The 21,231-nt window shown below is 40.9% G+C and overlaps 1 protein-coding gene across 1 annotated transcript in view; it reads right to left on the minus strand.

Moving 5' to 3' along the window:
- SPARCL1 (SPARC like 1) overlaps positions 1–19,937 on the minus strand; it is a 49,581-nt gene extending 29,644 nt beyond the window's left edge. The window contains exon 1 of the mRNA XM_088836473.1: positions 19,527–19,937. The gene's annotated coding sequence lies outside the window, so the exon portion shown is untranslated. The remainder of the gene's footprint in view (positions 1–19,526) is intronic.
- Between the last annotated feature and the right edge of the window lie 1,294 nt (positions 19,938–21,231).

A 21,231-nucleotide genomic window follows, 5' to 3' on the forward strand; every position in this document is an offset into this window, starting at 1 on the left:
TAATTTTTTTAATTTTAGGTAAATTATTCAGCTTTTTTGAAGCCTCGGTTCTTTATCTGTAAAGTGATGATGGAGATTAAGTAAGATGATAAAATGTTAGTAAGCCCTTGATAAATATTTGCTCAGTAACGACAGAGGATGAGATGACTGGATGGCATCACCAACTCAATGGACATGAGTTTGAGTAAACTCCAGGAGTTGGTCATGGACAGGGAGGCCTGGCATGCTGCAGTCCATGGGGTCGCAAAAAGTCAGACACAACTGAGCGACTGAACTGAACTGAACTGAAGCCTTTGATACTACTTAGAAGAGGAGAGCTTCTTTGTTCTTCCAGACAAGAGGGAGGAAAGCTTAATTGTAGGGATCTGTTGAGGTGAGGCCCCTAGAAATATCAGTTCATTAAGTTGGATGTATTTACACCTTCCTCACATTTATATAGCATTTCATAGCATGTAAAATATTTTCTTGCATACTGTCTCATTTTATCCAATAAGGAAAGGAGAAGAGATAATATTTAACTATAAAGAAACAGACACCTGGGAATTCCCTGGTGGTGCAATGGTTAGAACTCTGCACTTTCACTGCAGGGGGCATGGGTTCCATCATTGGTTGGGAAACTAACATCCCACATGCAGCATGGTGTGACCAAAAAAAAAAAAAAAAAAAGAAACAGAAGCTTGAAGTATCTAACTTATCTGGCTATATATATCCCTGGTGTCTCAAACGGTAAAGAGTCTGCCTGCAGTTCTGGAGACCCGGGTTCAATCCCTGGGTCAGCAAGATTCCCTGGAGAAGGGAATGGCAACCTACTCCAGTATTCTTGTCTGGAGAATTCAAGGACAGAGGAACCTGGTGGGCTGCAGCCCATGGGGTCACAAAGAGTCGGACACGACTGTGTGACTGTGAACACACATAAAGGCTTAAGAGGTGAGTGAGGACTCTGGACTCCAAGTCTGGGGTTCCCACATGATTTCACAGAACAGGCTGCAGAATAGAAACCCAAAGTCTGGCTTTGGGCCCTGGCTCTGCCAAATACTAAATACTCAGTTCAGTTCAGTTCAGTCACTCAGTCGTGTCTGACTGTTTGCGACCCCATGAGTCAGAGCATGCCAGGCCTCCCAGTCCATCACCATGCAAGAAAGGTTGGGGTTGACTCTCAAAAAGCCTGCACAGCTGACCACCGAAGCTCGTAAAACAAACTCATCCTAGCTTCATATGTCTTCTCCACAGCTATGCCAAGATCCTCAGCATTCTATAGTTCATTTGAGACAAGGCGAATGTGAAAATAGCTCTTAACTAAGACGAGAAAGACACTAACTTGCAAACATTACATCCTACCTATGGATTAGATGTATGTGCAAAACTAGAATTTAAATGTGTGGCATATAGGGCAAGTGTGTTGGTTTTACTGAGAGAACTAAATGATCTCCTGCTGTGTTCCACTTTGTCCTTCAGACTAGTCACTGAGCATTTTTGTCTCTGAGCTAATTGTATTTGCGACATACTGATCAAAAATAATTTCACAGCCTTTTGCTTCTTATTTTAAGAACTGAACAAATGTACTGACTTGTGTAAATAAGACAGAGTGGAGAACTTTTCTGGGAAATGAGAGATTTTTAAAAACAACTGTCAGACTGGAGACTACAGAAGGTTTAATTAGCTGATGCTTGCAAAATACTTTGAAAATGAAACCCATGATGTTCTTGCTAAGTATGATGAATACCATCTATTCTTGGGTAAGTAAAAAGTCATATATTTTGAGACATTCAAATTTGATGTGCACTCCACAGAATATCGGAGAAGGCAATGGGAAGCCACTCCAGTACTATTGCCTAGAAAATCCCATGGATGGAGGAGCCTGGTAGGCTGCAGTCCGTGGGGTCGCTAAGGGTTGGACACGACTGAGCGACTTCACTTTCACTTTTCACTTTAACACACTGGAGAAGGAAATGGCAACCCACTCCAGTGTTCTTGCCTGGAGAATCCCAGGGATGGGGGAGCCTGGTGGGCTTCCGTCTGTGGGGTCACACAGAGTTGGACACGACTGAAGTGACTTAGCAGCAGCAGCAGCCACAGAATATAAATTGTTATTTTTGCAGAAAGAGCAAATAAAACTCTGTATAAAAAATGCAGAAGTGAGAAAAAATTTTGAATATAGAGTTATTATTCTTGAAGACTTAAACATGCAGTGTTTATATGAAATTAGATAAATGTCGTTTTGCCCAAATGTATGAACTTACTCAAAGGCAGCAGCGTAACTGACGGTAAGGAGCCCTGGAATTTAAGTATAGTACGGGACTGGGAGATCTAAGCCTAGACCTGAACTATATACATTTTTAAAAAACATTTACTTATTTTTTGGCTGTGCTTGGTCTTAGTTGAGACATATGGGATCTAGTTCCCCGACCGGGGATCAAACCTGGGACCCCAGCATTGGGAACACAGTGTCTTAGCCACTGGATCACTAGGAAAGTCCCCTGCCCTGAACTATAGACTTTTTACTAGCCAAGAGACTTTGCTTAAGTCACTGGTTTCTTCATCCACAAACCAGGAAAAACGATAGTAGTTTTCCTATTTATCTCCTAGGGTTGTTTTGAGACTCAAATGTGATCAAATAGTCATTTGACAATTTTACTAACTATAAAAATGAAAAAAGATATCATTTCATTGAAACATTCATAAGGATAAAGATGGCTTAATAACTGTAATAAGTAATAATTCACAGAAACTTTAATTCATCCTTTGACTTAGAGTTCTTAAATTATTATCATTATTTTTTCTTGGCCGTGCCCCCTGACTTGCAGGACCTTAGCTTTCCAACCAAGGATTGAATTTAGGCTCTTAGCAGTGAAAGCATGGAGTCCTAATCACTGCACCACCAGGAAATTCCCTTAAATTATTATTTTCTTCCCTTTGTCCCATTTCCCGCCCTCCCACCCCCACCCCCATGGCAATACAGAGGTTAAAGATGAGAGATGGTAGAGAAATTCAAGGAGAGCTTTTTCCGTCTCTTAGAAACAAAGTGTCTTATTACCAAATTTATAGGAGAACTCATCTGGAGTTTTACAAGATGACTGCTAGACTCTGTTTTTTATACGTATGGCCTTTCTGCGGAAGCCCAGGATTTGAAATTTCAAATGCCTGGAGGTCTTCTACTGGCTGGCCTGTAGACCACCAAAACAAATATCCAGATGAAACATTGATATGGCAGAAACAGGTCTTCCATTAACAACTAAATGCCCACGAATGTCAACTCTATTCTAATTCATATGAGTCTTGAGACAATTTCTAACATTTTTCATTTAATATGTATAAACATATGGTATGACGACTGTAAATTTTTTGCTGCATCTTCCATTGAGAAGTGAAGTTGAATTCTCCTCCCCTTGAATCTGGACTGGCTTTAGTGACTTACTTGACCAAATGATTGAGGTGGAAATGATGTCCTGGGACTCTGGAGGTTAGTGCATAAGAAGCCTTGGAATTTTGACCTGAATCTCTCAGAACGTTTTGCTTTGGGAGTTCCAAGCCATTTTGTAAGAAACTGTCACCCTACTGTAGACGCTGTTCAATGATACCTGCTGACCCCAACTTTCAAAGCTTGCAAAGGCACAGTGTGTCTGAGTGGAGCCTCTATGGACCCTGCAGAGTGGCTCACCTGCCAATTCAGTATCCCTGAGTGATGTGCCCAGACTCCTGACCCACAAAATCTTGAGAAATTGTGCAATAAGTGTTATTTGAAAGTCACAATTTATAAGCAGCAATGAAAAATTGGCATGGGCATTAAATATCTTGAGTTGAAATAGTCTTTAGAAGTAGAATCACTTATATTCATCAGTGTATTATTTTATTGAAAAAATAGGTTCTCATCCTTGGCTGGTTAATATAGTAACTGATGCAATGGCTTATCTTTTTTGAGATTTTACTATGTGCCAGGTACTATCATAAATATTTCACCCATGCATCATTCATGTATTCCCACTTGTCACCTCACTTCTGCTTCGTAGAGTATCCATCGATCCATCCATCCATTCAATGACAGCTTTCTGCCCATCCTTCTGACCACTGTGCCCAGTTGTGACTGAGGAGCATGGAAGCCAAAGGATGCAAGAATTTCCAAAGGGGTGACTTTGACATTCTCAAGGATCTCTCTCTTTCTAGCTCAGGAGAAATTAGTACATTCTTTCCATCCTGTAATATGTAATTGAGGGATTACTTTAACTACATTTAGAGGATCCCCACAGACTTATTTTAGGCAAGACTGTGCGATAACTCTGTTTCGACATCTCGTCATCATTCCTTTCAGAGTTCCTTATCTTACTGTGCCACCCACTAATCTTGCGTGTGTGCTCAGCCGCTAAGTTATGCCCGACCCTGCGACCCCACGGACTGTAGTCTGCCAGGCTCGTCTCTCCATGGGATTTTCCAGGCAAGAATACTGGAGTGGGTTGTCACTTCCTCCTCCAGGGCATGTCCCGACCCAAGGATTGAACCTGCATCTCCTGCATTGGCAGATGGTTTCTTTGAACACAGAGCAACCTCGGTCTCATTTCACAGCTTCATATGGGATGGACTCCTGGAGGCAGTGTTCTGTTTTCTTCCTGAGGCATTTGACAGCCCTCTGGAAAATCGCCACCCCTCCCTGCCCTGGGGTGTAGGGAAGAAGTGACTTGGGCAGTATTTATTTTTCATTCCTCAAATCATATTCTGATATTTGTCAATTTCCTTTTTTCTCTGTGAATGCGGGGGTTTCTCATACTTAAATTTACTCATTCCTCTCCCTTTTCTTGCATATCCTTTGAGGCACAGACTTCTGAGTACCATCAGAGGTAGATGTGCCATAAAGCCAAGAAGCTCAAATTCCAGGGCTCCCTACTTGTGCAGGCTTCTTACAAAACCCTATGCCTGCTTTCGATTTTTCTATTTTCAAAAAAGAAGGGCCCACACATTGTGTCAACTTCTGGTTCGCGAGTTCTGAATCCACTCCTGAGTATGGCTCACCTGAAGGCCTGTGGCACTTGTCAGTTACAGAATTAATATCTAAATGATTTGCTTCCTAGGGCTAGTAGCATGAGGAGTCACCTTTCAAAGCCGACCTAGCCCCTGAAATGATCAGTGACATTAGTCCTATTCTTTGCCTGTCTTTAGTCCCTTTCTCAACCCCCTAATTTATTTTGTTCTCAACCTCCTTGGAATGTCTTTTCTCTCAACGCCACGTTCTTAGCTTTCTCCTTTGACTGCTTTTATTTGAATTTCCTTTATTAGTTAAACTCTACCAGCACATAAAACCTCTTTGGATTCAATGGAAATTGTTTCTGCTCTTTTGTTAACAGAGTAAGTCGGTTGTTGAGTTCAGCTAGTTGGGAAAAGAATTTCAAGTGCTTTTGGCTCCGTGAATGTACCAAGAATCATTCACTGGGGTCGTGCTTTTCCAGGATTAAGAAAAACAGCAAGTCATACCTAAGAACAGTTCCAAGTAACCTCATTCTCATGGTGTTGGGGAACAATGATGGGCTTTGAGGAGTAGTTTTGAGAACTGCTAATGAAAGCACTCACTCCAAGCAGAAGTCCCTTCAGAATTTAGTTCATGGCCACAGTGGCTTCTCACGTGGCCAACATGCTGAATCAGAGAACAACCGCCCACCCCAGTGGTGCAATGTTACTCCTTATCTGCCTTCTGTGAAAGCTGCGGATCCAATAAACCCTAATGGATTTTGTGACTGGGGTTTGGGGAGTTCTTTGAAAATGGGGTGAAAACCCTAGGCTTATTTATGCTGTCAGAGGGGAAGTTCTAGAAAATTCCTTCAAGCAAGGAGAAGACACAGCTGGTCTACAGCTTGTGCATTCTGCCTTTCCCACGTTGGGAAGAGATTTTGTCCCTTTGAACATCCACATATCTTCCATTTGCTCCCTCAGATTCATTCCATACCCACTCTCCAGCCTTCTTTGTCCTGAGCTGCCCCAGGGCCTGTGTGAACTGCATCAGCAGGTTTTCTTGCATGATGGTTTCTGTTGGGTTCAGCCAATGGGGTGCACTGTCAGTAGAGATTGGAGGGAAGGAGGAGAGTAAAATCAGGGAATATGTATTTTCAGCATTCTCCTGGTGACCATGTCCCTCACCTGAAGATCAGTATCCCTCTCCACACAGCATTTTCTGAGTTCAGAAAGTCTTCCTCTCCCTGCTTCATACAAGCTTAGCTCTTACTAGTCTATTCCTACAACCCCTTGTGACTTCACTATGCCCTGCTCACTCCTTAGTAAATCATCCCTTAATTTCACTCTTCTCAAATTCCCTGGAGAAGGGAATGGCAACCCATTCCACTATTCCTGCTGAAAAATCTCAGGGGCAGAGGAATCTGAAGGGCTACAGTCCCTGGGGTCTCAGAGAGTCAGACACGACTGAAACACGCTCAAGTCCACAAATTCAATTTTCCTTCCTGGAGCCATCATTTCCTTGCTGGGACTTTAAACCACGTAGTCTTTGATTCAAATTTAGGATTCATGGGTTTAAATATAATTCAGATCCACTACCAACAAAACTTCCTCCTGCCCTGTTTCAAGTCTTTCTATAGTAGCGATAGGGATGCACTCAGAATCCTAGAGTTGGTACACAGATTAGGATGAACACATTTGAAATTCAATAGAAGCAAAAAGAAACCTTCTCAGAGCTTCCCTTGTCTAACTACAAACAGAAAATTTGAGAAGTGAGAACTGTCATATAAATTCCCTCTTCAGTGTGTCTTCTACTCCCAGAAGAGAGACCAAGAGTGAGTCTACCATAAGATCTAATCCTCTTCAGGGGAGTTCTATGACTTTGAAGAAGACCAAAAAACCACTTATATCTTTATAGACAAGTATCACAAACTCTTTTCTCATTTGTTCTAAAAACTATTTGTCTTTCCTAAAGAAACCTTTTTGCTTTCCAATGGAAGCTGTTTCTCTCTCTTTTCTTTCTCCCATTGTGTTAGGTAGGTAAGCCTTCAACAGCTTAAGGAAAAAACAGAGACATTACTTTACTAACAAATGTCCGTCAAAGCTATGGTTTTGCCAGTAGTCATGTATGGACATGAGAGTTCGACTATAAAGAAAGCTGAGTGCCCAAGAATTGATGCTTTTGAACTTTGGTGTTGGAAAAGACTCTTGAGAGTCCCTTGGACTGCAAAGAGATCCAACCAGTCCACCCTAAAGGAAATTAGTCTTGAATATTCATTGGAAGGACTGATGCTGAAGTTGAAACTCCAATACTTTGACCACTTGATGCAAAGAACTGACTCATTGGGAAAGACCCTGATGCTGGGAAAGATTGAAGGCAGGAGGAGAAGGGGACGACAGAGGTTGAGATGGTTGGATGGCATCACCAACTCAATGGACATGAATTTGAGTAAACTCCGGGAGTTGGTGATGGACAGGGAGGCCTGGTGTGCTGCAGTCCCTGGGGTTGCAAAGAGTCAGACATGACTGAGTGACTGAACTGAACTGAACCTTTGTTGGCTTCTCTGTATGTGGGAGTAACCCTTTTCTCCTATTAATCTGTATTCGGTCAGTTTAATTCGCAGACCCCAATTGCTTAACATAAGAGGGTAGAGGAAAAAGTTTTTCCTCCCTCATATATCTTAGCAAGTGCACATATTTCTTTTTAAATGGAACATCTCAGTCCTTATCTTTGGAGACAATAAAAAATTACAAGATATTACATGTGATTAGCACTCAATTAAGATGGTTTCACGCAGGATTTGAAGGTGTTATAGAATAGAAGAATTTTAGAACAAAATACGGGCAACTAGCTCTGGGAATGTTTTGTGTTGGAACTTGGCATTTTTCACTTTCCTCTTCCATTTCCCTTTTCATGCAGTCTCTAGAATGTCCTGACACCAGGATTAATCTGGAGACTTGGGAAGTAAATGAGTCTCTCTGTTCTTTTTCATTCCCACACCAAAGGAAACATAACTCATTAGCTTAGGCTGACTGAACACTTCTAAAAATACTGGTTTTAGATGATTAGTCCCAGAATGTAGAAATTTGCCTAATCAAGAGTAATCCACTTAGAAATATTAAAACAAAATTGTATTTTGGATGAAAAATACTGCACAAGGGAATCTGTTGTTAATTGTTTTTGGACAATGGCTATTTTGGGTTTCATGGCACTGATATGTACACACCTCATTCAATAACTGGCTATGGATCTCTAGAGATATTAACCCCTCTAACAAGATGCTGGGAAGCGTGAGGTGAGTTGGCCACCTCCAGCCATGACCAAGACATCAGACCTTACTCTGGCCACCATCGAAACACAGGGTTTGGGAAAAATAAAACAACAAACAACCAAATTTAAAGTAAGCATGGGCTGGAATTTTGTGTGTCACCTTTTGAGAAAGAAAAGAAGTTAATCATATCCAGATCTCAGGCCATGGTAATCTCTAACTTTCTACCCAGGTTATTTTTCAAATTATAAGAAAACATTCATTTTTGAAATCAATCACTTTGCATTGTTTTCCTATCACAGGAAGGCATCAATCATCTGTTTTTATAGGTGAGCTGATGCTGGTACTTTCCACCTCTCTGTCCCCCTGTGCTTATCTAAAAAGATACTGATGCAAGACCACTGGGCATGCCAAGGTCTATGCCAGAAGCTCTAAGCTCCTGGTTTCACACAGAAGCTTCCCGTGGTTTTCTCTGCCTGTATTTTAGAAATCATTGAAATGTTGTCCTAGAAAGAGCTTAAACTGTATCCCCTTAAAAGCTTGCTGTTACGTGTGCTGGAACCGGGAAGCAAGGAAGAAAAAGAGAAGGAAAGAAGACACTTGGGGTTCAGCATCTGTGTTTCGTTCCTTGTGAATTCCAACAGAATGCTTTGTCGATTTAGAGTTAGCTCAAAGTTGTTTGGCTCCAGTAGAAGGCTGCGGAATCTATTGAAGAAAATGGTTTGAGAGTTAAGAATGATTCCACTGTGCTAAGGCAGCATGAGGGGCTTTCCTGGTCAAGTTTCCACCTGCCAATGCAGGAGACATAAGTTTGGTCCCTGGGTCAGGAAAATCCCCTGGAGGAGGAAATGGCAACCCACTCCAGTATTCTTGTCTGGGAAATCCCACGGACAGAGCATCCTGGAGGGTTACAGTCCATGGGGTCACAAAGAGTCAGACACGACTTAGCGAATAAACAACAAGAGAGGCAGTATGAAGATGTGACCAGTCATCATGTCTTGAAACCAGCTACAGGTTTTCTTTGACCCACAGTCATGATCAATTCTGACTTCTGTAGATTTTAGGTCATCTTCCCTCTGTGTCTCTATCATTTTATATAGATAATTAGGTAACTCAACCTGAATCAAGTAAAAATACATTACTCTGGGGGCTATTGAGGGTCACCCTGAATGGTGGATTCTTATCCTTGTTTATCTACTTTTATTAACTCTATGGGCATAGCATTGTTATGAAACTATGGTAAACTTTGTGCTGTGCTTAGTCTCTCAATTGTGTCTGAGTCTTTGTGATCCCATGGAGTGTAGCCCGCCAGGTTCCTCTGCCCATGGAGATTCTCCAGGCAAGAATACTGGAGTGGGTTGCCATGCCCTGCTCCAGGGGATCTTCCCAACCCAAGGATTCAACCCAGGTCTCCTGCAGGTGGATTCTTTACCGTCTGAGTCACCAGGGGAGTCCAAGAATACTCGAGTGGGTAGCCTATCCCTTCTCTACGGGAGCTTCCCTACCCAGGAATCGAACTGGGGTCTCCCGCATTGCAGGTGGCTTCTTTACCAGCTGAGCTACCCGGGAAGCCCATGGTAAACTTTACCCTATTATAGAATAGAACAGAACAAAACAAAACAAATGCATCTATGTGTTCTTGTTCTGCTCATACTCAATTAAAAACTTATGAGTTGAGCTTGCCTGGTGGCTCAGCGGTAAAGAATCCACCTGCCAATGCAGGAGACATGAGTTCAATCCTTGGTCTGGGAAGATCCCTCATGCCTTGAAGCAACTAAGCCCGTGAGCCACAACTATTGAGCCTGTGCTCTAGAGCCTGGGAGCTGCAACTACTGAAGCCCACACACCCTAGAGCCTGTGCCCTGCAACAAGAGAACCCATTGCAATGGGAAGCCCGCACACTGCAACAAAGATCCATCAGAGCCCAGAGTAAATAAATAAATAAGTGACCCTTTGAAAAAAAAACTTGAAAGTTGATTGGATGCTCCTTCTAAAAATATTGCCCATTTTGGGGGCTAGGCTGCAAATCTGGGTCTTATTCAGTGGACTAGAGGGATTATGTGGTAGCAGTAACAATGTGATAGGAATGTGGTTGGTAATTTCATTGTTTCAACAATTACAGACTTTTGCCAGGTATTTGTAAAATATGTGTTTCCATAAGTGACTATCTTGAGAAGTGTCTCCATTTATCTTAATTAAGTTTTAGGAATTTGGGGTGACCCTTTTCAAGCAGCATGGCAGTTTCTCATTGTCCTCAGGGAATGAGTTGGCTGAAAGGGTGGTATGGGACATTAAAGATGTATCCAGTGGTCCATCCATTGATTAAGACTCTGAACTCCCAATGCAGGGGGCCCAGGTTCGATCTCTTGTCAGGGAACTAGATCCCAAAGGCGGCAACTAAGACCTGGGGCAGCCAAATAAAGAAATGAAAATAAATAAATGTTAAAAAAGATGTCAGGAAAAGATTATAGGAAGATATTGACTACAAACTCACCATTTTTTTTTCTTGTTTGACATGACATTCCACATTCAAAAAGAGGTCTTTTTGCAGAATCAAGGATGTGTATGTGGAGGATTTGCTTTGCTCAACTAATGGATCCTTGAGGCAGGAGTTTAGGAACTCCTGGGATCAAATAAGAACATACTTTTCCTTCTTTTGGGAATGGGAGTAGTAATAGTATGACCATTGTTCCTAAACAAGGCAGGTCAAGGTCACTGCAACCTTTCTGCATAGTTGCTTAAGAGAGAAGACAGAACATAGACACATCCTCAAGTCTGAAACCGCTTTGTTGTTTCCTTTTGTATCTAAAGGATTAGCTTTCACAGTGGGAGAGGTTGTAATTGGATTTCACCATGAAAGGAGATTGTAATTAGATTTCTCAGCAGGTCTATGAGTTCTGTCACTGGAAAAAAAAAAACAGAAAGGGTCTGAATAATCTTCCCTCTAGCTAGAAGGGTAGCCCAGCCAAGCCTGCAGAGATTGGTCTGAAAGGAACGGGTAGAATGGGCCATGTGGGTGTCAGCCACCCTTGACCTCTAATAGAGTAATCTCAGCTCTGGTCTCCAAGACTAAGTGTGTGGTCCTTCAGGTTGATGGTAGAAAGCAGTGCAAGTGATAGCTAAATATTGCTTGCCATTTGTTTGGAAACATAGGACATTCCTCCGAATGAAGCCCTCTGACTCTTGGTCTCTCTGTCTCTTGGTTTCCTAAAATTTCTACCTCTTAGAGAATGCAAGGGCACCTAAAGTTTGGCATATTCTAGAATTTGGCATTCTCCATCTAGATTTAGACAGAATTTACACAAACAACCAAAAAACATTTTGGGCACTGTGGTTCATTTTGAGTTCTTATTTGTATTGGTTCCATTTCAGTTTCCATAATATTTTCTAGAAGTTTAAATCGGAATAGGATTGGGTCAGAGTAGGTATTGTATTTGATTTATTTTCAGTTCCTATAGATGTTTTAAAAAAGAACATGAGTTTACATTTACATTTTAAATGTCACATTTTATTTTTAAAGTTCTGCTTGTTGCCTTGCCATATAAATCTACTTGCTCCAACCATCCATCTCCATGGGGTACTTGTGTCTCACTAGGTCTCTACTCCCTTCTTATCTCCTTGCTCTTTCTTTTTCTCCTAAGTGTTGACAAGCTGTCTGACCACTGAACTGGAATGGAAACATGGCCTTCCATGCCTTTAAAGTCAGGAATGGGCTTGGAGTCTACTCTTCCATCTCTTGTGTTGGCTGTGTCGACTCCTTGGAAATCTTAGTTCTGGCAGTTATTCTTTCAAGTTTTTCTAATTGAATCCTCACGTTGACTTGAGTTCCTCAGGCAGCCAGTATATACTCTACCACTGTTTGTTCCTTCATTGGCAGCCTCGGCCAAACTTATAAGTCCTACTCCTTCTCTTTGAGACCTGGGAAATTTCCTTTAGCATTTTTGGTTTTCAAGGCAGATGATGACTACTTGATCTGATCATCTTGCCTCATCGGAAGTAAGAAGAACTGAACATGAACGACATAACATATGGCCTAGAAAAAGGATATGTTTTCACTGACCATTTTCCCTATTAGTTCACTTTTCTTCTTACTGTTAGTATCTTGTTTCCCGGAGTATGTATGTCCACACTTCCAAAAAAGGTCAGGTATCTTTGGTGAAGTTTGTTTATATCAGGGGAAGACTGTAGGCTGCTATTTTTAGTAATTATTACAGCTATGGAAAAATTTCCCCTCAAGGAAATGGAGTGAACAAAATGATTATTATAGATACTTCATAATCAGACTCAAGCAGACATTCTCCTCCACCCTGCCTTTACACACAGCCAAGTTATCAGAGAGCAAATCCCTTAGTCACATTTTGGCTAAGGTATACATGTTGTTACCTGATCCAGAGTTAACTCTGTTGCTTCAGGGCTTTTAAAGTATTAGTGAATCTCTTGGGAGAGCTCTATAGCTGGGTGTTACAATAATCTGAAGGATTAAGAAAGATGGCTTTCTATTTCAGATCTCTGCTGAATCACCACTTGATATCAAAGTGTTCCAGCCCTTCCAGTGTATAATACACTCAGACTCACAGATGCAGACTTTTCTAAGGCTCTGACCTTCACCTGCCTGTCATCTTGACTAACTGAACCTACATCACTTTGCTGACAAAGGTCCATATATTCAAATCTAAATGGCAACCCACTCCAGTGTTCTTGCCTGGAGAATCCCAGGGATGAGGGATCCTGGTGGGCTGCCGTCTATGGGGTCGCACAGAGTCGGACACGACTGAAGCGACTTAGCAGCAGCAGCATGGTTTTTCCAGTATTGTGTACAGATGTAAGAGTTGGACCATAAAGAAGGCTGAGCACTGAAGAACTGAGGCTTTCAAAATGTGCTGGAGAAGATTCTTGAGAATCCGTTGGACTCCAAGGAGATCAAACCAATCAATCCTAAAGGAAATCAACCCTGAATATTCATTGGAAGGACTGGTGCTGAAGGTGAAGTTCCAATATTTTGGCCACCAGATGCAAAGAGCCGACTCTTTGAAAAAGACCCTGATGCTGGGAAAGATTGAGGGCAGGAGGAGAAGGGGACGACAGAGGATGAGATGGTTGGATCTCATTGACTCATCGACTCAAAGAACATGAGTTTGAGCAAGCTCTGGGAGACGGTGAAGGACAGGGAAGCATGGCATTGTGCAGTCCATGGGGTCACAAAGAGTTGGACACGGCTGAGTGACTGAACAAAAACAACAATAGGTGAGTCTAGGCAGGGACGGATACGGTTCATACCCATCCTTCAGTTCTAACCAGAACTGAATATTAAACATGACTCAAGCAGAGGATAAATACTTTTAGTGCTTAGGGAAGAGGGTGTTATGGGGACCTGCTTAGGCTTCATGTCTCCCTCTGCCCTGCCCCTTCCTCTCAGAGGAGCTGGCCTTCTCTCTGTTCCTCAAATATACCACGATCCCTCTTGCTACAGGGTCTTTGCACAAAGTATTGACACACTCAGAATTCTCTTGCCAGCACCCACTTGCCCCAACCACCACTGCCCAGCACACACAGTTCTCATAGAGTTCATCTTTGTTTAGCCTTTGGATCAAGGGAAGCCATCACTGACCTTGAGTGGAGGTCAGGTTCCTTATATACTTTCTTAGAACAAAGGTGCTTTGCCTTCTTAACACTTATTAATCAGCATATAATTATACACAATTCAAGCTCCATATAATGCAAACTCCCCCCACCCCAAATCAAACCACAAAAAAGAGGGATTTGCCTTATATCCTAGTACTTCTGATGTCTCCTACATGAAAGGTCATGGTTTCAATTATTTCATTTTCAACAACAAAGTACCATTTCAGGCAAACAGCCTAAAATGATCTCAAGCAAGGCTTATTTTTGATCTTAAGAAGGTCACCTGGACAAGAAAAAAGGAGATGAAGATATTTAAAGCAGATTTAGTAATTATTCCTGAGGCATGACTTCATTTTTGCAAGTGTTGGAATCACACAGTTTTAGAAAACCACACTTTATAGACTCAGGTGGTTTTAAATAAGCCCTTTAAAGAGCACTGGAAAAAAGTCATATAGTAGGTAATTAAATGTAGAGATCATAACCAGAGGATGAGAATTTATGCCTGGGGCTCAAATCTGCAGCATCAGCAGATTTCTGAGAAGTGACTTGCAGAAGACGGATGATGCACTATTCTCTATTAGATAATTACAGAGTGGATCCAGTGAACACAATGATGCTAAAGATGCACACAAAGAGTTTTAACAATGTCGTTTCATGAAATAGGAGAATGGAAAAATTATTTTTAGACACATAAAATATTTAAAATGATATGAGATTTAAAATAATGTATTTGTAACAATAGAGTAAGTGTCCTAGGTATACATTACAATATATTATCCATCTCTGCACTTAGACTGGCCAAAGACTTTGGCTGAGAAGCTTTTCATTAGAAAAATGAAGGTGACTTTTTGTTTGAGGTCACCTTACGTTTGGGCAAAGATACTTATTTAAACAAATTATCAAAATCTAGTTGATTTACAATTTTGTGTTAATTTCTGCTGTACAGCAAAGTGATTCAATTATACACACACATATATGTTCTTAACAAAAATATGTAGTTTTCCACTTTTTATTACTGCAATGATTTGATTAATACCTGTCTCCCTAACTACATAGAAAGTGCTACAAGAACACAACACTTCTCTGTTTGCACCTGTAGTATTCCAGGCATTTCACACAGAATTGTTGTTTATTTGCTCAGCTGTGTCCAACTCTTTGTGACCCCGTGGACTGCAGCACACCAGGCTTCCCTGTCCTTCACTACCTCCTGGAGTTTGCTCAAACTCACACTCATTGATTTGGTGATGCCATCATATTAGTCATTTGAGACATAAGATAAAAATATTATTTGTTTCATGACCTGAAGAAATAAGTAATATTTCAACACTGAGGAAACTAAAATGGAATTTTTTTTTTTTTTTGGCTGAACCATGTGGCAAGCAGGATCTTAGTTCCCTGACCAGGGATCAAACCAGTGCCCTCTATGGTGGACGCACAGCGTTTAATCACTGGTCTGCTAGGAACTGAAAAAAAAAAAAGCATTTTAATGAAAGATAAGATGCCTTTGATACCTTTTGCCTTAGCATTAATTAAGATGAAAAGAATCTTTTTTGCTCTTTATAAATGTAAAAATCCTCAATTATTCCCTGTTATTCTGTTAAGACACGCAAGGGTTCATGTTTATACAGTGACAATTCTGAGGCCTGTTTTCATTATAGTTTACTTACTGGGAGATTCAAGGTTCAAAAAGGTCATTCTTAGCAGAGTTAGAGCTAATGAGAAGAGTATTAAAAGAGCTACAACTTCTTGAGCACTTGCATCCATTGTTCCAGTGAACCCTGCAACAATCTATGTTATCCCCATTTAAGACACAGGGGAAATTGAGGCTCGGTGAGTTTCACAGCCAACCTTTACCACTGGTCAGAATCTGTAATAAGAGTATTACACACAGTAGCTCATTCAATTCCCATGACAAATTTATGACCACTATTATCTTTCTTTTATATATGGGAGGATGAGGTGAAGAGCGGAGAAGATAAAAATCTAGAGTCTGAGTGCCAGGATTCCAGGAAACCTGCCCCTGTACCCCCTTGATTGATAACGGCTTGGATAAGCTCATGGTGAAGCTGGCAGGAGGTAGTGGGAACTCTGAAAATGGCTCTATTGTGGGATGTGCAGCCTGTGCTAGAAAGTGAGGTCCTTGCTTTTTTTTCCTCCTTGGCCTTCCCCGTGGTTGTTCCCTGCACTCCACAGTAAAATGGTCACCATTTAGTAACTTTCTTGTTCATTGTCTTTACATCCATTCATTGACTCTTTAAAGGAAATGTTTGGCTACTGCCACTGGTGTACATAAGTTGGTTGCATAATAGGAAGGAAAGAAGCCAGGACGGGAGGCTCCATTTCTAAAGAAGGCTTTTTAAAGCCGACTAAGAGTGATTTCACAGAGAGGGTTGTGAAACTCGAGTCTCTCTATACGCTTTCATTGCTATGACGACAGGAGGCTCCTGCTGCATGTAGCCAGAAAAAGCAGCTGACATTTCGGTCCTAGGAACGTAGGGGAGAGGTTTACAAAAACCAAAACCAAAACCCAAACCCTGGCGTGTGAATTTCAGTTAGAGAGAGAAAAAAAACAAAACAAAACAAACCCCCTGAGAGCAAGTCAAAACCCCTATTCTTGCCTTTAGAAAAGATAAGAAAAGAGAAATGTTGAGGCCTTCTCTCCCGTCCAAGTAGCCAATAAAACAGATTTGAGCACAAAGCCCCACTTCGTCTCACCCCTTTTAACAGCAATCTGAAACAGAAAGCTCACTTTGGTTTCACTTGACTTGGCCATTATGAAGCAACTAATTGATAAAGCAGTAATACTTTATGTCGAGCTTCTCCACCCCCACCACACACACAAGGGAATTCACTAGGGTCAGATTTATTTATTTTTCCATTTCTTTGGATCAAAAGAAAATTCAAAGAATATTTCTTTCTTGACCCCCAATTTTACTGCAAGAAAAATTATTCCAAGTGTTTAATCAAATACTTCCTCACTAGATTGGGGTTGACCCTAATGCAATATTGATATTATATATAAAACAGACAATTGATCGGAACATACTATATAGCACAAGGAACCCTACTTAGTGCACTGCGGTGACCTAAATAGAAGGAAAATCTAAAAGGAGGGGATATATGTATACATATGGTTGATTTCTTTTGCTATGCAGGAGACGCTAACACAACATTGCAAAGCAACTACGTTTCAATAAAAAATTAAAACAAAAACAAAAACTTCTTCACTGTGTGTCTAGTATTCTGCCAGGTGCTGTACCTGACATTAAAAAAACACCTTATTTAAATCCTACAACAACCCTAGTGTAGGCATTATTATCACTATTTGCTTACTAGATGGGTAAATTCAGTCCAGAAGGTGTGACATGACCCCGCAAGCTCACATAGCCTGTAAGAGGCAGAAGTCGGATTTAAACTCAGGCGTGTAAGACATTGAAACCCATGGTCTACCTACTCTTCCAGGCATAGACCTGTCATTGACATTTTATTTTACACCAAGTGTGTAACTACAAGGAAGAAACCCTGAGGAAAAACCTAGAGCAAATTCCCTTTCTACAGAGTTCCATTCATATTAGCTATGATCGATAGATTGCTTCAAATATATCAGGCATAGCTACTTTCCTCTCAATTCTCACAACAGATCGCTAAGGCAGTAACTAATTTTAAGATCCTGATTTCCACAAATGAGGGCACTGAAGATCAAAGAGTCATTTTCACAAAGTCACAGACCCTGGTAAAGCCCAGATGTAAACCAGATCTGTATGTTTAAAGAGCCCACGATCTTACTCACTTTATTACACCATCTCCCTACAATCAGTCAAGATCATACCACACACTCTATTCCCCAGACTTCTGACCATGTTTTGATGCCCAAGATAAAAATCAGGCTAGCCTCAGGTGGTACCACCATTGCAAGCACAGCCCTTGGGAGAAGATGCTCTGTGGGCCTTGTGTGAACCGGTTCCTAGCCTAATTGGACCTTCTTTGAGCATCCAGGCCTACAGGGGAAGTTCCTCTGAATTTTGGGGGCTTTCTTCTCCTTCACTGAAGGTTATTCCAAAATGATATGTGGAGTCTGAAAAACAGTCACTTATATTCTTGGGGGAAAAAGATTCCCAACACATTCTGGACCTTGTGCTAAACTTAAACAAAATAACAAAGTTTTACATTACAGATCAACTGAATAAAAATAACAAGCAGTTGAGAGGAAATGAAATGAAAAATGTTTGAAACTGTCCAAACACATCACTATTCATTTCATTTCTGTCATCACAATTTATTATTTTTACTTAGTTGATAAGTGAAACTGTGCCTGAGTGCCTATTGGGGATTAAACACCAAAGGATCTGAAAAGGAAAGCCCAAGACTTGAATTGCTAAATGGCTGTAAAAAATTCCCTGAAAGAAAATAAACAAGATCCATTAATAGCATGTATATATTCTTTTCCAAAATGTGGAAAGCAGGACTGGATGGTCAGTAGATGAAACAGACTGCTGTGCTTTGCTGAATCTTACTGAATGGACATAAATATAAATATTTCCTGAAAGGGGTGTCCTTTTTTTTTTTTTAAATAGTCATAGTGAATGACTATTTAACCATCAGGGTTGAGCTGAATAAGCTGTGAACTGAAAAAGACTGATATCCATGAGAAAGGGGAGAATTAAAAAAAGGATTTCTGCTGAGTTGGACCAAGTGAACATTTCTATTCAGTGTACTTAGGCCCTGGGCCAGAGGGGAGCTCGGATATAATGCCAAGGTGACATATTTAACCTCTTTGCAGATTAATGGCAGTTCAAAAGGGATACACGCTCTGCAAGACCTCTTGGTTATAGCATCAACAGCATTGATCTGCAGTTGAAAGCACGGTTTTCTCCTGCAGGGTAACCTCTAATTCCCAGGAGGAATGAGGGAGCATGGCTTGAATTATTGTTTTATTTTAGAAGATAGAGTCTTGAAGGTACCTTACAATATAGGAGTTATGATCATTTTTTAGCTCTTTGATTCCCCTCCCCCTTTATCTCTTCCTAAATAAGACATTATTAGGAATTAGGAGTTTTGTGTATGTGAGTCTGCCTCCTAAAAAATAATGGAAGGAGACAAGAGACAATGAATCAGAAAACTCTAAAAGGGAATCAGGAAAAAAATAGTCAATAACTAAAGAAATTGTCAAAGATGAATATAATACTATAGACATTTTCTTATCTTTTGGAAAAGCAAAACGTTCCATTTCTACATTGCTATTAAGTAAAAGACTGGGACAATGGTGATGATTGAATAACTTCAGATAATTTAAACAGGGAAAACACCCAAATTACTTTGATTTGAAAGTTCATTTTTAACAACCACTTTCCTTTTGATTTATTTAATACAGTTAGTCAAGTATTTCTGAAAAACACATTTCAGGATTTCAGACTTCACCAAGATCTGAATGCTAGTCTGGCCAACAATATTTTTACATTTCTAAGCATCATTTATTAGTATTTGCTCTTTAACCATGGGGAAGAAAAGGAAACATCAATTCTAGTGTTAAAATTACCTAGTAAGTAGTTTTTCTGTAAATCATGCAAAAGGATTGTTTTTTTTCATTGTTGTTGTTAAAAAGTGGCTTTGTATTAGGCAAAAATATTAGACCTCTCTGTCTGATCATGCAAACTAGGTTAACAAATACAATTAAGCCGATACAGTAAACTTCTTAAAATTTACCTTCAGGTAGGTGGCTGGACCCAGAGCCTTGGCAGAAATTTGTAGCTGAATCCTGTCTTTGCACACAGCCTGGAAATAAGTTTGACAAATGCCCAATATTCTTTAAATCTCTCTCCTTGTTTAGCTCTGCTTCTTTGCCCAGAAACACATTCAGGTCTATTGGAGTTGAAATTCTGCTGCTCTGTCAACTCGTCAGGGTCTGAGGTGACAGATGAATTCAGAGGTTGGCACTGGGACTTATTTCAGACTGTCATCGTTTTTTTTTGTTGCAGATTCCCGCAGTTCTCCGGCGGTCCAGCCTCTCCCGAGGAGGGCGAGGGTGCGCTGAGCGTCACAGGCAGTGAGGACCCGTGGGAAGGAGCTCACTCTGCCCGAGAGAATGGGGTTAACTGTCCTCCCTCAAGCTCTTGTTCTCAGAGGCTCATAACTTGGCTAGAATATAAGCACTTGGCTCCTTATGCCTTTTTTTTTTCCCCTTCTCTTTTTCAAACAACTGTAAAAGGTTTTACAAGCAGGATCTCTTTTGGTTTTTTTTATTATTATTATTTTATTTTAAAAGAGACGGAAAAGAGACTCCATGCTGTGGTTTCTTCCTAAAGGAAATTGCGGGGGAGAGGGGGGAGTGGTGGTGGGGGTTAAGGAAGGGGAAAGAATAATAGTAGCAGATGCATTTTTACGTCCCCTGTGCAAAAACTATTCTCGCGAATGCGTCTGAATTTAGTAACAGCAGGATATTGCAGGTACTTTAATCTTTTCAAAAGATGACCTTCAGAAATTTACATATATATGAAGCATTATTCCTTCATAGTATGGATCACTTATATGCTGATCCAGAAATGTTGCAGTTCATAAACTACTCTTTCTGCAACACAACTCCCTATCATAACCCCCTGTATAATGACTGATCTGTAAACGGGAGCTTTCCATGAAATAGACTTAGCATTTTCGTTACTTCTATGTGTGTCTCACTTCTTCCACTGCAACTTCTACATTTTTTGAACATTTGTTATATGTCAGTTTTTTATGCATCCATCTCAGTTGATCCTGCCCAGTCTACACGAAGTGACCATCACATCCATGCGATGACAGTGTGGTTTGGTGGAAAAGTCTGCATGTTTGAGGCCACACCGCGTGGGTTGGTACATTGGTTCCTAACTGCATATGACCTGGGATGAGTCACATAACGTCTCTAAACTTCAGAATCCTTATCTATAGGATGGGGATACAGATAAGGAGATGATAATAGTGTCCATCTCAGGTGGCTGTTCTGCATTGTAGCTAGGTAAATAACTCTTGCCACCCAATAGATCCTCATGTTCATGATTATGCTTTACATAAGGAGACGGGAGCTTGGTGAAGCTGAGTGACTTTTCCAGGGTCTCTAACTCATAGAAAGTGGAGCAGGATTCCAACCTAGCTACCTTGCTGACCGATGCTACTCAATATCTAGGCTCTAACACCTACTTCTCAGTGAGTTGTGAGGTCCCTGATGGTGGGAACATGCCTCTGTGTTTTCCCCATGCGCCTAGTGCCATGCTTGGCATAATGTGAATGTTCCATTAACATTAGGTAGGTCAGAGTTTAATGCAGCTTTAAATTTTACTACGCTTATGCCAAAATCAGCACAAAAGCCAAACAACATTATCAAAAAGAAAGAAAAACCCCACCTGTAATTCTAGGCAAATACGCCCTCAGACAATTGTCT

The sequence above is a fragment of the Moschus berezovskii genome, chromosome 5 (genome assembly GCF_049115385.1).
Source record: "Moschus berezovskii isolate FMDL1 chromosome 5, NW_MosBer_1.0, whole genome shotgun sequence".
Taxonomy (NCBI): Eukaryota; Metazoa; Chordata; class Mammalia; order Artiodactyla; family Moschidae; genus Moschus; species Moschus berezovskii.